This window comes from Capsicum annuum, chromosome 3, assembly GCF_002878395.1.
Source record: "Capsicum annuum cultivar UCD-10X-F1 chromosome 3, UCD10Xv1.1, whole genome shotgun sequence".
NCBI classification, from domain to species: Eukaryota; Viridiplantae; Streptophyta; class Magnoliopsida; order Solanales; family Solanaceae; genus Capsicum; species Capsicum annuum.
The window spans coordinates 219319442-219344795 of record NC_061113.1 but is presented as its reverse complement, the minus strand read 5'-3'; the positions used below and the strand labels follow the sequence as shown (position 1 = coordinate 219344795).

General features: G+C 31.8%; 1 pseudogene; it reads right to left on the bottom strand.

Moving 5' to 3' along the window:
* LOC107865070 overlaps positions 1–1998 on the bottom strand; it is a 12918-nt pseudogene extending 10920 nt beyond the window's left edge.
* Positions 1999–25354: the final 23356 nt, after the last annotated feature.

Below are 25354 nucleotides of genomic sequence, written 5' to 3'. Positions count from 1 at the left end.
TGTTGAATTCTATTATGCTGACAAAAACAGTGAAGAAGTTGAGGGTTTGAAAATCAAGCATCCACTAATCTAGACATGAAATCGAATCAAGTTAGATGAGAATCAATCATATTCTCTATGCAAACTGATTTATTCTCTAATTTAACGTGCATCTCAATGTAGAAGTATTTCCTTAATAGAGTCCTATTTTAAGAGTATTTTCTAATTGAACAGTAGAAAGAAAAATATGAATTAATTTTCCTACCATATATTTTAGGAGTTTCATATATTTTAGGAAGTCTAGTAGAAAGAAAAATATAAATTAATTCTCCTACCATATAATTTAGGAAGTGTAGTTAATATAGTAAAAATAATTAAATAATAAATTAAAAAATAGTGAAAAGACAATTTTGTCTAAAGAAAAGTCTTTTCATGAAGGCCAAAAAGTTCAAATCACTTTTCTAAGGATTTTCACACTTTTAATATATTATAGATATAGATGTTGTTTGACTCAAATGAATTAAACTCATGGAAGGAATGACATAAAAAGATCACAATGTCTTCTACCTCCAAAACAACCTATGTTTCCCTCCAAAATTCAAAATTACTTTCAATTTTTCTTTCTTATTTCCTTTAGGAAAAATGGTTCGATGAACCCCTCTACTATGTCGGTTTTATAAGTTGGACACTTCTACTTACATGTTTGTCATTTGGAACCCTGAACTCACTAAAAACAATATTTTAAACACTTTTTTTGTGAGTGTAACACACTCTTGCCACATCAGCTGTCATGTCAGCTTACACGTCTACCACGTTTGCCACGTCAGCTGTCACATCAGCCGCCAAGTCATTTTTAAGTATTACACTAAATTTTATGTTATTTTTAAAATGCTACACAATAAATTAAATATTAAAATAAATTTAATTAAATAATTTTTTTTTATAAATTGTAGAAATTCTAATACACAAATACAATAAATTTTTAATTTAAATTAAATTAAATTTTCAATTAGAAATTTAAAGTTTTAACTATAAATTCACATTACACAAACATAATGAATTTTTAATTTTTATTTAAATATCTTCAACAATTTGTAAAAGTTACAAAATTAATCCTAAACAAAATGAAAATTTTAAATTGAGAAAATGAATAAAAAAGATTTAAAAAGTAAATCAAGAACAATTTTTTTTTTTTGACAATGAACAACAAACAACAATGTCAACCACAACAAAGACCTCTTCAAGGATATATAATTTTTTTCTTTTTACAATGACAACAACAACAACAATATCAATCAGCAAAGATCCTCTTTGGGAACAACAACAATATTTTCTTTTCAACAATGAACAACAACAATATCAACCACAACAAAGCAAAGACATTCTTCACGGATATATAATTTTTATTTTTTTTTGACAATGAACAATAATAACAATATCAACCAGCAAAGACCCTCTTCAGGAGCAACAACTTTTTTTTTTTGACAATGAACAACAACGACAATATCAACCACAACAAAGACAAGGAATAACATAAACTTTCGTTGAATCTTGTCAATCTTAACTCCATTAACATCCACTTTTGTTGAAATAGCAATAACATAAGCTTGATTGACTCTCCTTAATGAAACCCCATTAACCTTAAACGATCCACTATCAAGTAACAGTCCAGAACATACAAGTTGTTTCAAGAACACAACTCTTTTTTCCTTAAATCTCCCAGCTAGAATAATCAAACCAGTACTAGGTGGTAATACTGGCTCTCAATTTTATGGGTTTTCGTTTGTGTTCGTTGATGAGGAATTTTTCCACGTCATCAGCTGGATAGAATTTTGGTGGTTTGATGACGGTGGTTGAGGGCGGAGCAACGACGGCGGTGGATTTTGGATGGGTGGGGAATTTGCTGCCCTTTTTCTCTTTGATAACCCAAAGACCCTTTTTGTAGTACATTATGGAGCAGAAGAATTTGCCGATTCCGTTGATTAGGTTAGGGTTACGGGGGAATTTCTTGGCGGCCATTGTTGTGAAGTATGCAAAGGGCATGTTTGGAGTGAAAGGGGAACAAAATGAAAGTGAAATTTAAATTGTGCAAAGGGTAAGTTTGAGAAAGTGAATAAAAAACCCTCTTTATTTTTTTCAATTTTAATATTATTTTTTTAATTAGTTTAATATAAAATTGGTCAAAAATTGACCCACACTCACACTTCAGGCGATTGTAATCACCCTCCTTATCATAATCAACATTTCAATGTCATATAGGCAACGTCAACGGTCAAAGGATTTAAAATATAATTTTTTTATGGGTTCAGGGGTCCAGATGACAAACATATCAGTAGAAGTGTCCAACTTACAAAACCGACATAGTACAGGGGTCCAGAAGGTCATTTTGTCTTTCCTTTAGGTTACAAAACCGTTTATTTTTTTCTCCAAAAGCAAAATCACCTTAATTTTTATTTCTTATTTTTCATTATTCTTTCATATGTCATACCTTACTTTAGGCCCATTTGAATAGGTCGAAAAAAGTGACTTTTAAAAAGTAAACTTATTTTAAAAATAAACAGTTACGTATTTGATTAAAAGTGCTGAAACTGAAATACAGTTATTGATGTGTTTGATAAATAATACTTTTAAGCACTTCTTTTTTGTCAAGATCTCTGAAATACCCTTATAGCTGTTAATAGTATATAGAGTTGATTATTATTAATTTTTATTGCTAAAACAATTCAAATTAAAATTAATATATATATATATAAAAAAAAAATATTTTCATGAATGACTATTAATTTTTGCGCTAAAAACCATTTTTTTTAAGAGTTTAAGTGTTGAATGTTTGTGTTTGAAAAAGATAGTTATATATTAAAAGATTATTTATTTCTTCATGGTTACGTTAAGATTTCGTATTATTAAGGTGAAGTGTGCTATGTTATGAAATTAAGATTTCGTATAATTATTCCTTACGTTAACTTCTTCATGGTTATGAACATGTGTTGTGTAGTAGCGAAGGAGAATTAGGGCTACAACGGTAAACTTGGAATAAAGAATAATTATAAGGAACACAAATGTAATTTAATTGGTCAACTTTGATAGTTTATAAGCTCCCCCAAACAAAGTTGGGAATGATTGCTTCTTGTTTTTGGTTTAAAAAAGTCAAAATTGACTTTTTTAAAGAAATTATAAAAATTGCCAAATACTTTTTTAAGCAAAAAATAACTTATAAGTTATTTTGACCAAATTCAAAGTTTACCCAAACACGCACTTACTTTTTTAATTACTCCTTATATTTTTACTTTTTTATTCTACTTTTTCCTTACTAATTCTAAGCTCTTTTATTTGATTTTAAGTCTTTTAATCACCATTTTTAACTTGTATTACATATTTTTTTTCTTCCAATATTTCTATTTCTTTAGTTGTTTCACTATACAAATTTTTTAACTTCTATTTTTAATTCTTTTTTTAAATTTTAAATCCTCCATATATCTCATCTACAAAATTTCTCCTATAATTTTTTTATTTTAAAAAAAGTGAATCCATAATAATAAAGATATCTAACTAAGAGAAACCATGAATGAGATTTTTGGAATTAAAAACAGTGATAGTTTAGATAATATTATTGTAACAAACTGGTCAAAAAATTTATAATTATTGGGTCACGAGTTCGAGACTAGGCAACCACGTTAAAATATAATTTTATTTTAGTTAAATTATATTCTAATTTTTTAAAGTATTTTTAGATTGTTTCACTAAAATTATAAATTATTTTCATAATAATTTTATCTAAGAAAATTAAGTAGTTAGTAAAAATTGAACCCGAAAAAAAATTCAATCCGATATTTATTTTATTTTATTTTTCATTTTATTTCATAAAAATAAATATTTAAAGGAAAAAGCTACATGGCTGAACAAACACAAGCACTTAATTATCTTATTTAGCCTAAGTTTTAATTAATTACAATCCAAACGATCTCTAATAGAAGAGGGAGTGAAAAAAGTCACAATTCATTGTCTCTTTTTTCAATTAAGTACATCCATGCAAACTATAAAATAGAAATACAAATAGAATTGTATATAATGAATACAAAAAATATAAATGATGGTCCGAATATAAATACAATAAGCGATTGTGTTATTTTCGTTGTTACGCCTGATTTATGTTAGATGTAGCCATGTTTTTCAAAAATGCAAAAAAATAAAATAAAATAAAACAAAAATTATTTTTTTTTTTAGAAAAAAAAAAGAAAGGAAAAAATTAAAAAAAAAAGAAATAAAAGTTAGAGACATAATAGAGAAAACAAAGTGAAAAAAAAGAAGAAGAAGAAAGGAAAATAGGAAAAAGAAAAAGGAAAAAAACAAAAAGAAACAAAAAAAGAAGAAGGGAAAACACACAAAAGAAAAATATTAAGGAAAAAGTACCCAAAAAATAGAAAATTTAAAAAAAGATGGAAAAACGCAAAACAGAAAAAAAAAAAAAAGGAAAAAAGTACCTTAAAAAAAAAGAGAAATAGAAGCTAGAGATAGAAGAGGGTGAAAAAAAAAACGAAAACAAAAAAGAAAACAAAAATAGAAACGAAAAAAAAAAAGAGTAAAAAATGTTGCATGTAATTGCTCTTAATGTATTTATATCTTATATCGAATAAAGTTGGTTGCATACAGTTGATACATTGGCTACATATGATAATTTTGAAAGTTAGATTATGGGCTCCCCCAATTTGATGAAAGTTAAGGCTGTTTTCTGAAAGATTTTCATTTTAAAATTATACATAAGAGAAAATTAAGTTATTAGAAGTTAACAATTGTGTTGACTAAAAATTTAAATTATTTTTAGAGAAAATGGTCAAAAGTCTCCCAACCTTTACCCCAAATTGCAACTACAAATCTATACTTTATGGGGATCTTATGATCTCCCTAAACTATTTTAAAGTGAAATTATTACACTCCTAAAAGCTGACATTGCAAGAGAGTGTGTTTCACTCTCTTTAAACAGAGTGAGAACGAAAATTATTTATTAAAAAATTATTTTTGATATTTTTTAGATTGTAGACACATAAAATTTATTAGATCAAATTCATATAAAATTTAAATTTGATCCACATTTTGTTGGGTTTAAACTTATTTTGGTTTACAAAAATAATAAGCCTATTTTATTCCTCATCAAGGTCCATCTCACCTTGAAGCCCAAACTCATCAAGTGATGTGGCATCCCAGTCAAATTCAAGACCAATGAGACGCCGCCACGTGTACAAACAATGTGAAAATCTCATTCAAATTCAACAACCAGTCAAAAGGCGTCAAGTGGCAAAGTGACATGTTTCGGCCAATCACAAACAACTAGGCCTACACCCTACAACTATAAATAGGGAAGTAACATATCATTCTAGGGAGGAAAAGGGGAGGACATTCTGCAAGGATTGGAGGAAGCTTCTGCATTGACTACACAGCTCTTCAACGAATTGACTAACGGAGTTCTGCCCGGAGATCAACTCGACAAGACGAAATGCTGTCAGACAATTCTCGGAGATCCAAACACATTTCTAGGAGGCTCAAATCATCCTACATTCGAGAATCACACTGCAAAGGCCCTCGAATCACGAAAAATCTTAGGAGAGAAGAATCAAGAGAATAACGGAATTGTACCCGCAAATTTCATTTATATAAAATTATTCTTTTTGTTTATTTTATTTTTGCTTGCAGTTAATTTTCAGTCTTTAACGAAAATTTATTGCGAACAAATTTTGGCATGCCAAGTGGGACCAGTTCTGCTCTTCATCTCTTACTCCTACAAGTCAAAAAATCACAAATTCAACTACTACAATGGACTTCAGAAAAATCAATGAAGTTTCATGCAAGAAGTCTACTACTGCCACGTCTATGAGATCAAACTTGTTGGCCTCATCAATCGATGCAATCTCAATGTTTGTTCTTTGGATGGATCCCAATACTTCACCTTTTTAGAGATGACAGAAAGGAAAAAATCTCAATTTTTGGCAGTAACTACAACCCCTGGGGGCAACTTTGCATCTATGTTATCAGAAAAATCGTCTGAAACTGGCTGCAACTTTGGAGAATCTAAAAACTTAATGAATTCTCCAACTTCAACAAAAGTCATCACGTTCATGGTTGATGCAATTGACTTGTACGAGAAGTTTGCAATGATGGAGCAAACCATTGAAGCCTTGAAGAAGTCTGTTGCGGGAAAGATCATAAAAGCACCTGACTTATGAGCAAGTTAGATCTCTACAATCCTAGAGAGTCAAATTATAATCTAACACCACGAGAAAAATTAATTGTGAATCTCTCGTCAAGACAAGTGACAATTACTGCGATGATCGATCCTCTTCAGTGGCTACTCTAACAGTTCAACAACTGCAAGATATGATTGCAAACACCATCAAGGCACAATATGGTGGTCCGTCACAAAGTTTCATAGGATACTCAAAGCCTTATTCTAAGCGAAGCGAGGGCTTACCAATGCCAATTGGATATCAACCGCCAAAGTTTCAACAATTTGATGGAAAGGGAAATCCAAGGCAACACATCGCTCATTTCGTTGAGACTTGTAGCAGTGCTGGTACACATGGTGATCTTCTTGTCAAGCAGTTTGTTCGCTCTTTGAAAGACAACGCTTTGATTGGTACACGAACTTGGAGTCTGAATCAATTAATTGTTGGGAGAAACTAGAAAGTCAGTTCCTAAATCATTTCTACAGCACCCGTTGTACGGTCAACATAATAGAGTTGAAAAACACAAAACAAAGTAAAGATGAGCCTGTAGTGGACTACATAAATTGCTGGCGAACATTGAGCTTCAAATGCAAGGATCAACTTTCTGAAACTTTCGCGATTAAAGTTTGCATTCAAGGGATGCATTGGGGCCTTGTGTATATCTTTCAAGGAATTAAACCTCAAACTTTTGAAGAATTAGCTACGCGGGCTCATGACTTGGAGCTAAGCATTGCAAATTATAGAATGACGTCACCTGCTTTTGATCCTAGGAAAGAAGTCACGAAATTCAAAGACTCGTCAGAAGATCAAATTGGGGAATCTATGATGACAATAGTGAGTTTTACGAAGGCCTCCACAAGATAAAAGTTAAAAAAGGAAGCTCCAAAGCAACAAATGCAAGAGGTAAAAAATCAATCAACCTTGAAGGAGTTACAAACAAGGGTATATCCTTTTCCCGACTCTGATGTTCCTAGGATTCTTGACGAGTTGCTAGCCAAAGAAGTCATTGAACTTCCTAAGTCAAAGCAACCTGAAGAATCAAACAAAGTCGACGATCCAAAATATTACAAATTTCACCGCATTGTTGGTTATCACACCACAAAATGCTTCATCCTGAAGGAAAAGATCATGACATTAATGTAAGAGGGAAAAATCATCATCAATGATGGCGATACAGTTGATGCAAATCATGTTAGCGCCGAACTAGACCATAAAAAAAGATCAATTTCAAAAGTTCTATAACCCATGTGCTCTGTGGCATCACCAAAAGGTGAGGGAATCATTATGCTGCAATTTGGGAGCTTTGAATCAATTGAGGTTCCTACTATGAAGACAATAATAAGAAAATTCATACAAAACGACTTATCCAATAGCAAGAAGAGTGATACGTGGACATTGATTGCTCGCAAAAGAAAAAAATGTCAAAGGGCTTCTATACTCCAACTTCCAAGAGTCGACACAAGATCAAGTTCAAATTTGTTTCAACCAGTGGGGGCAATAATTACCAAACTAAAGTGCAACAGTACTCCATTACAAAGGGTTGGAAGGCAAGTCAAGACACTCCTTGATGCACGAGCCTAAACTGCAAGTCAAAATGCTCCTTAAGGAATGAGCTTAAACTGCATGTCACTCTTGGACCGCATGAGTCTAAACTGTGAATGAACCTCTATAGAAAAAAGAAAGAAAAAGAAAACTGAAAGAAAAATAATTTATTTTTAAATTAAATTAACTCATCATTCCTGAACTACGCTATGACTAGATCTTCCTAGGTACGTAGGCAGCTTAGAGTATTTTTACTCTAAGTTCAGTCGTATGAGTTAAAAAAAAAAAAAAAAAAGAGGAAAAAAATGTGTCATTATTTGAGAACGGCAATAATACTTTGAACTGATATGGATATCACATGAGGATAGATGTCCCTTCGCTAAGTTTACCGCAGACGCGCAAAGGTGAAGAGACCAGCAAGACAAAGCGAATTTCAACAACATATTTGTATAAATACGTATAGGTGTTCACATCATTTTGACATATGTGGTAGATCTTAGAGACTTCTCCGCAACAAAAAAAAAGATTGCTCATGATTCAAAGATTCTTATGCAAAGTTATGAATTTTCCATCATAGCCGCAATCAGATTTCAAACTAAGCTTATTTTGCTGACGTAATTGTATAAATCCATAAGAGTGTTGAGTGTGGTCTTTTATGTATGTGTTAGCTTTGCGAATCTACTTTCTAATGCAAAAAATGGCACCTGAATCCGATACTCCCACGACGAGTTATAGAATTTATGGTGATGCGGCGCAAAGCTGAAATAACTAGCGAACCAAGATTAGAAGGCCATTTTTGGAGCGATATCTGGGACGATTCGGATTCAATATGATTGTCTTTTCCACGTGAGACTTTGATACAAGATCGATAAAGGAGACACAAAACAAATACCAAAATAGTCCACAAGTTGGAAGAACTGATGACCCCTTTGGTGATCACTCTCGGATTCACTACAACAACAATTAAAACACAATAACAACAAGATATTAAGGTGTTCAACACCTCTAAAATCAGTGAACCAAAAAACTAGATTAACAACACAAGAACAAGAACAAAAAGAACACAGTCTCGATTTTGGGACACCAAGCCCGAGAATGAACAATAGCAACAATGAAATAGATAGATAGATAGATAGATAGGTAACTTGACATACAAATGTACAAACACTATGAACTTAGGTGTATATTAAACACAAAGACCCAAAAATTCATACAAGTAACACCAAGATCTACGGTGACCTCAAGGGAACGGGATTCCCATTCAACCAATATTTCAAAACTAACACCAACACAAATGATATCCACACTTGTTTACAAGGAATCCACCTTGAAAGACTCTCTCTAGAGCTCTCAAAATATCATCAAAGTTATGGTAAAATGACCTATCATGTTCTATTTATAGCCTAGGTTTCAACATAATACAAAATGACTAGAATGCCCTTAATAAGCCAAGACAAAAGGAAGGCCTTGAAGTGTGCATATTGGATGACTTTGGAGTGTTGGTACTTGTTCTCTACACTTCAAATCTTGTTTCATTGGTTGGGCAGCCATCCGAGCTCGAGTCTTTACGTATTGGTCCACAATTACAATTGTACTTGTATCAGACTTAACTCTGAAAATATAATTTCTAATGCAAAAAATGGCACCTAATTTTGATACTTCTACGTCGATATATAGAATTTATGGTGACGCTTCGCAAAACTGAAATAACTAGCGAACCAAGATTATAAGGCCGTATTTGGACCAATATCTGGGATGATTTGTAAGCACTCTGATTGTGATTCCTGCGTGAGATGTAGCTCAATGAGTCTAGTTTCAAATTCAAAAAATGGCTTCAGATTTTGATACTCCTACATCAAAATACAGAATTTATCGTGACGCTGCGCAAAGCTGATAAAATAGACGTATCAGGACATTGAATTCCATTTGTATGAATAAAAAAACTCATATTTTTATTCTCCCATTGGAGAATAAATATTTTTATGGATGTGTGCCTAGTACTTGCTCACCAAAGTCAGAAAAGGCTACTCCTTGTGTCAATATTATCAATCTGAATAACACTATACGTGCTCCTTGAAAAGAATGAGATGCTCTCACTCGAAGCTTCTTTATCAACCGAGCCTCACGGATGAGATGCACCACATTCTTGCTTTGCAAAAATTGACTGCAGACACTTAAAACTTCATCATCACAAGGTCACAAGAATGACACCAAGTACATGCTCACTGAAGCTAAAATGGGAAACTTTCAGCGTCGTCAAGGATGAAATCCGACCATTCCAAGTCACCTTCTTATCAAGCAGTAAGGAAGTAGTGCACTAAATGGTTCAACATCAATCATGTCGACCTTTTTGGTCTGGCATCATGTCACGCCCCAAAATCCCATCGGACCGGACTGGCACCCGAAGCCGAGAAGGCCCGGGAGAACCCGTTCAAATACCTGTACTTTTACTTACATGTCACCAAAAATTGGACAGCACTTCGTTGCATATAGAAGGATCTAATTACCTGTATCAGCACAACACGCGCAAATATATATATATATATAATACTTGGCCGTCGGGGCCACCACATATACAGATATAACATCACTATATAAACTTCCATGACTTTACCCTTCCTTATGTCTACAAAGCCTCTAGGATATACATGACATAACTAGGGTCGGGACAAACCCCCGCCCACACATGACTCATGTACAATAACAAAACATAAGGAACCGACTCGGAATGCTCCGAAGCAAACTGGAGCTCACCAACAATAGTTGTATGACCTGGCTCCTACTTGTGCGGTGTATGAGCTGAGGTACCTGTGCCTGCAGCATGAAATGCAGGTCCCCCGTGAGGGACATCAGTACGAAATATGTACTGAGTATGTAAAGCTGTAAATAATCACATATGATATAAGAGCTCAATAGAAATTAGAAACAAGTGAATAAGTCGTAATAGGAGTGGACCACACTTACTAGAACTTGTGACAACCTGTACGTTGTATTTATTCAATCACTTTACCTTCGTTCTTATCGTCTTTGTAATCATTACTGTATTGTACTGTGACCATTAGGCTGCCTCCAGTACATTTCAACTGGGATCGACCCATGCTAGGCTATGCCCCTGGGATACCACCCATAAACACATAAATAGGGATCGACCCATGCTAGGCTTATGCCCCTGGGATACCACCCGATAAGAGAGAACTTCCATCACTTAGTTCAATTAATCTTTGAGATTGTTATTTCGGTCGCCACCACATTTTTGATACTTTGAAACAATGATACATCAATAGGAACCAAGTAATAGACCTTCTATACAATAACGATGTAATAAAGACTCATTGGTACATCAACAATGTGTTTCAGAATCATCAATATCACAACAATGAAATAGGAGCCTTTTGGTATATCAATGAAACATTTTGACACTTTATAGAATGAAAACAACTTCGTTGGTAACGTATAACAATACATGTTTTAGGACAACCTCAGAATCTTACTTGATGGAACATTGGTGTTTTCATGCCAAAGAACATTGTTAGAGTATGCTTTACATACCTCGTTGTAGATTCGGATACCAATTCAACACAACTTCCCGCCTTTACAAATCACTTATCTACAATGAAATGTTTGGCATCTAGTATTAGCAACCCAACACCACAATTCTCTTCCATAATTCCATACTACCAATATTTGCAAAACATTCCATAAACCAACTTGAACAATAGGTTTATGTGTATATATATATATAATCATCATTTCAATACCACATCATCAATACCACATCATCATACCAAATTCCTTCACAATTCAACATAATCCAACATCATTTCCCAATCATCTTTCAACAACAATCAAATAACATACTTCTTATGCTCACATGCATATATATATACATATCCATATAAATAACACCAACATAATTTACATCCTTACCATAAAATGGCCCTTTTGATTTCGAAGTCCTGTTGGCACAAATAAGGGGTGCTTCTCGAAGCCCTTGAGATGGTGAACACAACTACGGAATCAATTTGGATTTTCTACGGTTGAATCACAAGATATTTGGAGTTAAAATTAGGCTAGGGTTTCTTATTTTCAATAATTTGATGATAATTGATGGATATGAGACTAATTATATGTATATAATGACCAATTTTCGTCCATGAGGTGATGGAAAATGACCATATTGCCCTTAAAAATTTAAGTAAATCCGAATCTGTCCATGGTGGACTGTTTTGATAGGCTAAAGTAAATCGGCCATAACTCTTTGCTCCGATATCGGATTTGGGTTGAATTGGTATCGTTGGAAACATAATTCAAAGGAATTTCATTTCATATAAAGTAGGCCACCCAGTTCGTCCTGTACAAGGAGTTATGATCGTTTGAAGTTGATCCTAAATATCTGTTTTGAGAGGATGAAGTAAAACGAGTATAACTCCTTACTCAGATGTTGGATTTGGATGAAACCAATTGAATTGGAAAGAAGACTCAAAGATCTTTCTTTTGATATGTGGTAGCTCTCCCAGTTCATTATATTGAGGGAGTTATGATCGTTCAAAGTTGACCCAAAAAACTGGCAGGCCTCAGTAGTTTGTGTGCAGGAAATTTTCCTGCACATTTACTGTTCACAACATCCCGGCCACCGTTTTATAGTTTCGAACGTGCTCGATTATATCTGAAACTTATCCGTTTTTGAAAATCTTTATATCGTTGGAAAGCTTATTCAATAACCTTCGTATGGAACCATCGACGGGCAAATTCCGGTATAAATAAGGTCGATTCCTATACACATATAGTTAAACTATACACTTGAAACCATCTCAAAATAATCAATACTCATACTTAAACTCATATATACCTAACTTAGGATCAATACATATACTCCAACACATATAACAATGGCTAATGCACGTAATTAAGTACGGGGTGTTACACATCAAGACCATTTGGATAAACCCGCAAAAAAATGAAGATGGAACACATATATAGTGTTGATCGGATGAAACTTCTCGATTCTATGCGGATTGATGCTAATTACGTGAAACTTTAATCTGGCGATATGTGTCGGTACCAAATGCACGATGATTTGATTTGGCATGATCAACATTGGGAGAAACACATCAGTTTAGTTCAACATAGCTGATATCGATGTCAATTAGCATGAAATTTGGTTTTCAACCATTGATCTTCTATGCCGAGATGCATGGAGTTTTCTATTCCAAGATTTAAGGAAATAGGCACAATATTCTTGCCAAAGATATAAAAGAGTTGCTCTGAGTGTCCATTTCCAAGTCGTGACAGGGAATATTGCTCGCCAAATCTTTGAAAAAATGGGTAAAGCACTTAGTTGTTGCTCATTAAAAACGACGACTGGAAAAATGATGCCTCAAGTGGTTCCTGACCAATCATCCGGTCAATGTTTGTATATGCTTGGTGTGATATCGACATCACTTGCATTTTTTCATGAACCTACAAAAAAAAAGAATCAAAGAGGAGGGATCACGAACATGCAATTTGGAATCACGACATGACAACTTATAACCTTAACTTCAAAAATTGATTCTCGTCAATATAGAAGGAGTATGACATTAATTTTTGGATATGACGCAGCAATACAAGTCTAGCCGCTCCAGAACTAAGTCATTCAACATTTGGACATTTCTACAGTCAGATGTGATTTTTACTCTGTGAGCGTTTGAAGCTGAAAATCGGGAAAGACACTCCATGTACTTCTTCAATCGGTGTTGCGAGAAGCTTGTATACTTTGCATGACGTCCACCAATGCTGCCAAAAAGGTTGAGGTACACTATTAGTGCTCTCCAAATACATAGTCACAAAGAAGTCAAGGGATGTCTTTGCAAAAGTTACGGATTTCAAAAGATTGTGGTTGATGTGATTTCATAACATCCCTTTATATAGAGGCTCCTATGAAGAATTTTCAGTTTGTGCACAAGGAATGTTGTGGTAAAATTAGAAGATGAGAATCCCTGGAAATTTCAAACTGTCAATCAGTTCAAAAATTACCATATTGAGGAGATTTCTTTGGAGGTGATTTTAATTATTTCTTGAAGTCAAAAGAAAAGTTAATATTTTTTTCCTTTGGTACATGAAACCAAAATGGAAGTTGATATTTCCCTTTGGTACATGAAATCAAAAGGAAAGTTGGTATTTTTCTTTGGTACATGAAATCAAAAGGAAAGTTAATATTTTCCTTTGGTACAAAAAGATCAAGTCAACTTTTTTACTTCATACGTGCAATATGTCAAGTGAGAAAGTTGTATTGATCCTTTTAATTCAAATACATTGAAAAGGTCACATTGTTGTGCAAGTAAAAACTACTTAAATAAATATTACAGTGGTGATTTCTCATGTTCATATTTATCCAAGAAGAGTAAAAAAAAAAATCAAGTTGGTTATTTTTTTTAATACTCTTGAAATAATATCGAGTTTGTACTCGATTGTGGACGAAATGAGGATCATCACAAATAAATCGTTGGTTGCTTTGACGAAGACTTTCACGACATGAAAGTTCATGGAGGAAACTTTAGTTAGACCACTCGCAAGTATTGGTCTAACTAGGATGCACTGATGAGAAGCAAATACCTTTGAAGTCACGAGAATTAAAACACATTCATGAGTACTTCAAGTCTCGCCGCCAAGTTTCGGCAAGCCTACACGTCGACCAACCTTGAAGTAGGGGGCATCTACAGACACATAAAATTTATTGGATCAAATTCATATAAAATTTAAATTTGATTCACATTTTATTGGGTTTAAACTTATTTTGAACTTAAAATAATAAGCCTATTTTATTCCTCATCAAGGTCCATCTCACCTTGAAGCCCAAACTCATCAAGTGATGTGGCATCCCAGTCAAATTCAAGACCAATGAGACGCCGCCACGTGTACAAACAATGTGAAAATCTCATTCAAATTCAACAACCAGTCAAAAGGCGTCAAGTGGCAAAGTGACATGTTTCGGCCAATCACAAACAACTAGGCCTACACCCTACAACTATAAATAGGGAAGTAACATATCATTCTAGGGAGGAAAATGGGAGGACATTCTGCAAGGATTGGAGGAAGCTTCTGCATTGACTACACAGCTCTTCAACGAATTGACTAACGGAGTTCTGCCCGGAGATCAACTCGACAAGACGAAATGCTGTCAGACAATTCTCGGAGATCCAAACACATTTCTAGGAGGCTCAAATCATCCTACATTCGAGAATCACACTGCAAAGGCCCTCGAATCACGAAAAATCTTAGGAGAGAAGAATCGAGAGAATAACGGAATTGTACCCGCAAAATTCATTTATATAAAATTATTCTTTTTGTTTATTTTATTTTTGCTTGCAGTTAATTTTCGACCTTAACGAAAATTTGTTGCGAACATAAACAAATATATATAATTTTAATTATTATTTTTCCTTATTCATTTTCTTTCTTTCTTCTTCTTCTTCTTTTCTTCTTTTCTTCTTCTTTCTCACAAATAAAAAACTTCAAGAACTCATCAATGACATCCAGGACTAATTTATCATTTTCCTCATCTCCAAGCACAAAATCGATTGATTCTGACTTCAAGATCGTCGAAAATTTTAAAATGGATATTGTTCATTGTTTCCAACGTCAAGGTCATTGAAAATTTCAAAATCGATATTGTCCATTATTTTCTGATTTCAAGATCATCGTAAATTTTAAATTGGGTATTGTCCATTATTTCCGACTTCAAGGTCGTCAAAAATTTTAAAATTTTCTATTGTTTCTGACTTTAAGGCCATCGAAAATTTTAAATTTGGTATTGTTCATTGTTTCCGGCTTTAAGGTCGTCAAAAATTTTGAAATTGATATTGTTCATTGTTTTCGAATTTAAGATCTTCGAAAATTTTAAAATTGATATTGTTTATTGTTTTCAATTTCAAGGTTGTCGGAAATTTCAAATTCGATGTTTATTAGTTACGACTTCAGGATTGTTGAAAATTTTAAAATCGATATTGTCCATTGTTTCCGACTTCAAGGTTGTCAAAAAATTATTTGCATAGACGTAGCTATAATAAGGTTTTGAAAAGGAAAATAGATGAAAAATAATGGTAAAAAAATGATGAAAAGTGATAAAAATGAAGAAGAAAGTAAATAAAAATTAATTTCAAACAAAAAAATACGTGTAAAAATGCGATTGACGCGTGTATTATACCGTCTCCTCCAAAACCGGGTATAACATTTCGGGAGTGTAATAATTTTACTTTAAAATAGTTCATGGGGGGCATAGGACCCCCGCAAAGTATAGGTGTGTAGTTGAGATTTAATGTAAAGGTTGGGGGCTTTTGACTATTTTCTCTTATTTTTATATTTTTTCCCTAAAAAATATATTAATAATTGGTCAAAATTGAACTTAAAAAAAACTTCAAAGCTAATATCTTTTTAAATTACTTTCCACTCCATCTCATGAAAATCAATCTTTAAAATATACATGAGAGTGAAATTGAGTTATTAGAAGTCAATAGTCGTGTTAACTAAAACTTTAAAATATTTTTTCATATGATTTTGAGATAATATCCAATTACCCCCTGAACTATACCCAAAAAGGCTATAATACACCTCAACTTAAAGTGGGTCCTATTACCTCCTGAACTAATTAAAAGTGTAATTTTGATAACCTTAGTACTACGTGGCACAACACACTGAAGTGTCCACGTTGGTACACGTGTGTGCCACGTATGTGCCACACAGGCACTAAGGGTGTCGCAATTACACTTTTAATTAGTTTAGAGGGGTAATAGGACTCCTTTTAAGTTGAGGTGTGTCATAACCTTTTTGCGTATAGTTCAGGGGGGTAACTGGGTATTTTCTCTATGATTTTGCTTAAATTTTTAAACAGATGATCAAAACAATACTAAAAAAATTATCAAATCAATTATTATTATTATTATTGTTATTATTATTATTATTATTATTATTATTATTATTATTATTATTATTATTATCATCATCATCATCATCATCATTATTATTATTAGTCCATCTCACTAAATATAAATTTAGAAGTGAATTGAGCTACTAGAAGTCAAAAATTGTGTTGGCGAGTCGTGAAATTCACAAATCGAGACTCGATTTAATCCTAATATATATTGAATCAATATTTTTCAAGTAGAAGTCAACCATTTATATTGACTATAGTGACAGATTAACACATGATTCAATCCTAACATAGATTGAATCGATATTTTTTATTTAGAAGTCAATTATTTATTTTGACTATAGTCGTGGTAAATTGAGACTCAATTCGATCCTAATAGAGATTGAATAAACATTTTTCAATTAGAAGTAAACCATTTTTGTTGATTATAGTCATGCAAAGTTGAAATTCAATTCAATCCTAACATAGATTCAATCAAAATTCCACAATTGAAAGCCAACTATTTATATTGACTATAGTCGATCAAGACAAACTGCGACACAATTCAACCCTATATAAATTGGATTAATATTTTTCAATTAGAAGTCAAACATTTATGTTGATTACAGTCGTGATAAATTAAAATTCAATTTAATCCTAACATAGATTGAATCAATATTTTTCAATTAGAAGCCAAACATTTATGTTGATTACAGTGGTGACAAATTGAGACTTAATTTAGTTCTTATATAAATTGCATCAATATTTTACAAAGAGAAGTCAAACTTTTATGTTAACTTTAGTCATGACAAATTGAGACTCAATTTAATCATAATATAGATTGAATCAATGTTCATCATTTAGAAGTCAGCTATTTCTGCTGACTATAATCATGACAAATTGAGACTCAATTCGATCCTAACATATATTGAATCAGTATATCCCAACAAGAAGTCAACTAATTATGTTGACTATAGCTGTGACAATTGAGACGCAATTCAATCCTAATATAGGTTGAATCGATATTTCTCAATTGGGAGTTAACTACTGTGATAACTAAAGTCTCAACAATTTGATACTCAATTTATTTTTTATTAACTTGCAAAATTTAATTTAGTTGTGGACCTTTTAAAATTTTAAAAATGTGTATCTGTACCAAATTAGCTACAAAAATAGTCATTTTAAAATTATAATTGTACACACACATATATAGGATGATTTGTACCATCTTTGTCTCAATTTATATGACTCACTTTTTTAATCACTCTAAAAAAAATGGCATATTTCTATCTTTACTAACAATTTAAATTTTAAAAAAAATATTTTATTCTTAATGAAATGATTTATAGCCACACAAACATTTGTCACTTATTTTAGAACCCAAATTTCAAAAGTTTTTCTTTATTTCTTAAACTCTTTGTCGAGTCAAAGTGACTTATATAATTTGAAAGGAGAGAGTAATTTACATTTTGATAATTCTAAAACCTAATCTATATTCAAAATGACTTATTTTTAATCCTTTAGTTATGCTAAAATCGGATATAAAATATTTGTTGAGGAGAAGGAGCACCGAAGAGAAAAAGAAAAATATTTATGAAAAACAAAAAAATAGAATATGATAACTCAAAAACAAGAACTTTAAAGAAATGAAGGAGAGAGGATGGGTTGACAAAAGAGGACCCATTAAAACACTTGTAAAAATAATATGAGTGGCTCACGCAGAAAATTTTGTGGTGGTTGATGAACAAATATGACATGACGTGGGAGAAATTATTTTGAATTAAAAAATATGCAGGTCCCACCTATGTTACCCCTCTCACCCTTTATTTATCTCCCCCTTCCTTTTAATTGTCAACCGATTTTTCTCCATTTCAATCTTTTTTCCCTTTTTATTTAATTCTTCTGTCGTCTTATTTTTTAGATTGATTTTATTTGAATTTTTTTTATCCATTTTATTTATATCATCAGTATAGATCTTCTTTCATTTGATAATTGAAACATATATTTTATTTAATTTTTTTTATTACATTAAGACGGGAGAAGAAAAAATGAAAGAAAATTACAAAATGAAAAATTATATCCTCACAAATATGATAAAATTTAAGTTGTCAATCAATTTAATCTAAATTTCTCTTTTGATGTGTATATAAGTTTTGATTGGTCAATTTTTAACTTATCAAATTAAGATTGTCAATTTTTTTGTATTAATAAGCCATATTCAGATAATAAAATTATATTGTTTGCTTTTTTGATTTTTTAGTTTGATTTGAAATACACTTATATAAAATTCTTATTAATACATTTATTGTTGTTCTTCTATCTCCAATTATTGCATGAAAATTTGAGCTGCTTTTTGCTTGTTTGTACACAGTGTGTGTGAGTGAGAGAATCACCCAATTACTGTTCCTGTTCTCATTTGCGTGGGTCAATTTAACCACTCTCTCGTAGTGGCGCGGAGGAACAATTACGTAACGAATTTAAAATTTAAAAATTAATCGAAGGAGATTTAGCGTTTATTATATATACATGAAAAATAATTTTAAACTTATATAAATAACATAATTTTTCATCAAATGCGATTCAGATGAACCCCCTCATTATTAGCTAGTTCCACCGTTGCTTCCTCAATTAAACAATACTTATCCACTAAGACCACTACTCATTGACTTATATAAATACCTTAAAAAATAATAAATATAGTATAATTTTATCATGTCACCTTTTAAATATGATAAATTTGTTAATATTTTAAAAAATACATTAGGTCTAATAAATAGATTTAATATCAAGGATAAAATAGACACAACTAAATAAATCATTCATTGATTTTTAAAGTGAACAAGTATAATTAAATACTACTTTTAGTAATTGTTCTTCGAGAAAAAAATTATTTTTAGTCTCATACGACCAACAAAAATTGTATGAGATTGTATTGTTTATTAGACATGTGGCATTATTGATGATCCCACCTGACACCTCTATGTCCCTCCTTTTCTTTTCCTCTCGTTCATTTCTAATTTTCAGCCAAACGCTTTTTGCTTTTGATTTATTTAAATCTTTTTATAAAACAAAGGATAGTAAGTTGAAGTTTTAGAATTTAAAATCAACCACGAATCACAAGTTATTATAATCGTTGAACTAGCTAAATAAAAAATAAAACTATTACTTTTCAAATTTTATTTAATAATATAAATACAGGTGTATGACTATTCACGGTTTGAATAAAAATCGACCCAAATCAATTTTTATTTGATTTGATTTAATTTTACATTTTTATAATTGATAATATTTAATTTAATTTGGAATAATTCCAAAAAATCAAAGAAATAATCGATCCAAATTAAGAATAATATACATACATACATATATATATATATATATATATATATATATATATATATATATATATATATATATATATCACATTTATTTACAATCTAAATATCTTGTATTAGATTATTTCATGTTACTATTTAATGTGGTAATATATAATTTTTTTAATGAATTGTTTTTATTTTTATTTTCGTGTATATATAATAATCAAACAACCAGATTAAATCAAATTCAAACTGATGACAACCGAATTGATAAATATATTATTTGATTTGTCTTAGTAATTTATAAGCCGACTATATTGATTTACTTTTAATTTTGATCAATAATCGATTCAAATCGATCGTGAACACTCCTACATGGCTATGCTGATCAATTACATCTGTTTCTTTTCAAACTTAACTCGAAATCAAGTCATGTTAAAATTTTATTATTATAATTAGCACAAACCTCATATTTAACATATATCCTTGTGTTTCATCACTTCCCATGCTATCAGTGACCACTTCAGTAAGGTATTATTCCTGAAAAATTTTTAAAATTTTAGTTGGAAGTTTTGTAAATGAAAGTTTCAAAAATCGTGAGATAATTTTTTGAAAGCTTAAAAATGTTTAAATATCAAAATTTTAAAATATGATCAATTCCATAATAAAACAAACTTTTGAAGATATTTTTTAAAAATTTAATTAGAATATATTGTCAAACGTTAGTGTAGTCTTAGAGTTGTATAAAAGAAGAGTTTATTTTATGTATAAATAACATAAATACCAACCTTTTAAAATTAATTACAACTCTCTCCCATTTTTTAAATTACTTTACTCTCTCTCCCTATTAATATACATAACATAGCCGACATATACATAGCATTCTGTGTATATGTGGGATTTTTGTAATATGTTTAGGGAGTTGGGATTTTTTATAATATTGAAAACATAAGTTGTGTATTTGTGTAATTTTTAGTTATTTTATCTCAACAATTTAAAATCAGTAAAAAAAATACTAATTATTTTTAATTAAATAAATTAGTAAAACTGAATATGATTATTTAATTGACTAAAATCGTAAAGCTATTCTAAATAGTATAAAAAACAAACAGAATCCTTCGAGTCAAGTATAATTTCCGTTTCATAAAAAGTCCCCACTTCATTATACTTACAAGTCATATTCTTTTATCCAAGTCGAATAAATTATTTTATGATTTTCATAGTTTTATATACTTTTATAATATTCATAAAAAGAAGTAATACATGAAGGTTTCAAAAATCAACTAGTTTAACGGTCAAAATAATGACATACTGGAACTATGAATTATTTTGCATGTGAAATTAAACAAAATATAATCTAAAGAAAATAAAAATCTTTTGCAATATTTAATCAATATAGAAAAGTTTATTTTGTCTCAGTAATTTAAAATTAATTAAAATAATAGTAATTATTTTTAATTAAATAAATCAGTAAAACTGAATATGAATATTCAACTGATTAAAACCGTAAAATTATTTGAAGTAGTGTAAAAACCAAACAAAATAAAATCATGTGGAGTAATAAGATGAAAGAGAATAAAGTGTAGGAGAAAGAAATATCAACTATTACTTAACATATCTCATATTTCGTTCTTCGTATTACATTAGATAATTAGTGGGAAGATGAAAAACCTTGAGAAAGAGTGGTGGACAAGACACCTCTTTTGAAAAGAGTTGTGTAAGTTAGTGTCAACCTAAATTTAAGGGTAGACTAATGATTTATCAAAATCGGATAGATATTAAGGGTAGTTTTCATTTTGGGAGGATAGTTTGGATATCAAAAAATTATGAAGTGACAATAAGGCCCTCCCTTGCCACTTTAATTACCAAAATACCGGTCAAACAATATTTTTCTTGTCATTCGAGTCAAAATCAGTCTTACATAATTTCTGCATTTTTTTTGGGCTCTATCAAGATCTGTAGAGAATTGTTGCACTAAGATCTGACACTCATTATTTGGTTAGCAAAGATGTCGCATGTGCCTAAATTTCCTCTGTATCTTCTAGTTTCAACTGAAGTGAAAATTTAATTTTATCCTCTGTTTTTTTGTTGTCTATTTTGAAGGTCAAGTTAGACTTCAGGTTTTCTCTTCTTGATTCTTTGAAGATCTATTCTTTGCTAGCTTTTGGCCATAGATTTTCAAATATTTTGAGCAAGTTAGTTTTAGATGAAGTTTGATTTTTTTTTTTTTTTAATTTTGTAAGCCTTAAATTAGAGAAATATAAAAAGAAAGGACAACTCATGCACTAAACCCAGTCTGTGAAAGGACCCAACTACAAGGGTTCAAGTTAGTTTTAGATGAAGTTTCATTTTTTTTTTAATTTTGTAAGCCTTAAATTAGAGAAATATAAAAAGAAAGGACAATTCGTGCACTAAAGCTTGGTCTGTGAAAGGGCCAACTATAAAGGGTTTATTGTAAGCAATTTTATTTTGTATTCCTGAGAAAGACTGTTTTCAAGAATTAAATTTGTTATCTCCTGATCATATGAAGATAACTTTACCCATTACTCTAAAGCTCTCCTTCAGGGGCGGAGCTAGCCTTTTGTTAGGGGATTCATCCGAACCAAATATACCATTTATACATGATTACAATTATTTTTTATGTGGTTATAGTAGGTGTTGAACCCCTTTAGATTATGTTTTATTTGAATATTGAACCCCTTAGTTGAAATCTTGGCTCCGCCTCTACTCTCCTTCCACATTCAGAGAAATATTCAAGAAATAAAAAAAGTTTTAATAATGTTGAATATAACCACTTTGTGAAATTATATTGAATATGTTGTTGAATATATAAGTTGGTACAAGCCCTTTGAATAGATATGAAATTCTAGATCTTTTTGTATGTATTTGTATGAGTGCATAAGGCAATTTTAAACTTGCAGTTGATTATGACAATGTGATTTTGTAGCATAGCCAAACTCTTTATGCGAGATTTCACTTTCACATATTTATAAATTGTAGTGAAAATGTTTTGTTTCTGCCTTGAACTATGCACGAAATTGTTGAGATACACCCGAACTTTAGGAGGGTCCTATTATCCCTTGGAGTAACTAAAATCGTATTTTTGACAACCTTAGTGCCTATGTGGCACATACGTGTACCTACGTGGACCTTCAGTGTGTTGATTCACTGATGTGCTATGTAGGCACTAAGGTTACCAAAAATATGATTTTAATTAGTCCAGGGGTAGTAGGACCCTCCTAAAGTTTGGTGCGTCTCAACAATTTCGTGTATAGTTTAGGGTGGAAACAAGTACAAGCCTTTATTCTCTAAGATTAAAAAAAGAGGCACCTTCTATCTTTAGACAAATGTGAAACTTTTCAGCTGGTAACCACAACTTGCATATGCTTTAATCGTGTAGCCTATGTCCTTACAGGATGATAATACATAGATACATTATTTCAATTGTCTTTGTCTAGGTCACACCAATCAACACTGAGATACTTGGTTGGAGAGATTTCTGTTTTTCCCTTGCTGAAGTCTGATTCATTTTCAAAGCTTATTTGAGTGAGTGCACGTAAACATTCCACTTCATAGTTAATTGACAGAGTCTTACAGTAGTTATCGTTGGGTTCATAGTAATGAAAGTGTGTTAAATGGAAAATGGAGAAATCAAATGGAGAAGAAAGAGACACCAAATTAGAAGGTGTACTCCCAAGTTAGAACGTTCACTAACTCTCCCACATTGGTGGGAGAATGGAACTTTGGAGTGTTTATATTGTGAACACTTACTCCACATGGCAAGTGAGGCAAAGAAATAGAGATGCCTTGCACCGCCGTCGTCGTCGCTCGACTTTGGATTTGGATTTGGAAACACTACACTGTTTCAATCCGAAGCAGTGTGCACATTCAATCGAAATAATGCATGCAGTGAATAGTTGCACTATTTCGACATGAAACAGCGTTGTGTTCGAACTGGTGCAACGAAATGCTATAGTGTTTCTGAATTAATGCATTGTTTCGACTGAGCAGGTGCAGATTTTCGAAATAGTATATACATTGGTTCAAACAGATGCAACTCTTCAACGAAGTGATGTGGCTATAAATAACCTATTTTCTTCCACAGGTTAGAGCATGAAAATTTTAGATCATAAATCTTCTTATCTTCTAAATACTCTTTGTGATCAATCAAACTGAGAGTGAGTTCGAAGAATTCAAGTATTTGAGGTACCGCTATAATTGAATTGTTGGCCATTTTATCCTAGGAGGGAAAATTCTGGAACCTCGGGTACATTGAGGGGAATTATTTTCTTAAGGAAAGTCCGTGAATTCGGACGACTTGGCCTTAACAATTTCTGTTTCATCTATATTTCTGAAATATAAAATACACCTCTTGTAAAGATCATTTTGATCTTGTGTTGAGGGTATTTGTTCAACTTCACTGTGTTCTTGTTCATACTTGAACTCGAGTTGAAGTTGTTATTCTATTATACAGATTCTACGTACCTGTATTGTGGAAGATAACAATCTTAAGGAAATAAATCTTACAAAATCTATATTTTTTGTTTTTGAAGATTAAAGCTTAGACTTTCTACTCCGCTTGAATTTAACTAGTGATTAGAAGACATAAAATCTTCATCACAAGTTAAGGTTCACTCGGTTGATGATTCGAAGTAATAAAAACTTCACCGTTAACTACAAACAAGAAGAAGAAGAGTTTAAAGTTATTTAACTTTATTAATAGTATTCTGAAATACTAAGTTTTCTGTCTTTTGGTGATTGAAAAAATGACAACTGAAAGTCAAATGATGGATACGACAATGTCTATGGGGGCAAATACTATTGCCACATCAAGTCGTACAAATGCTCCGCCAACGATGGCACCGGCGGAGAAGCCCAAAAAATTTTCTGGCATTGACTTCAATCGGTGGCAACAAAATATGTTCTTTTACCTCACCACTTTATGTCTACAACGGTTCACTAGCAAAGACGCTTCTGAGGTGCCCGAGGGAACCTCGAATAAGGACCGCTTCATTATTGTAGAAGCTTGGAAATATTTGGATTTCCTCTGCAGGAACTAATTCTGAGTGGTCTCCAAGACGACCTCTATAATGTCTATAGTGGAACCAAGACATCAAAAGAACTGTGGGAGGCACTTGAACGGAAATATAAAATAGAAAATGAGGGAATTAAGAAATTCCTTGTTGCATGGTTCCTGGACTTCAAAATGATTGATAACAAATCTGTTGTCTCTCAAGTACAGGAGTTGTAAGTCATCATACATGATCTCCTAGTAGAAGGTTTAATTGTGAATGATGCTTTCCAAGTAGCAGCGATAGTTGAGAAGCTACCACCTTTGTGGAAAGACTTCAAAAACTACTTAAAGCATAAACGCAAGGAGATGACCGTTGAAGATCTTATCGTCCGACTTT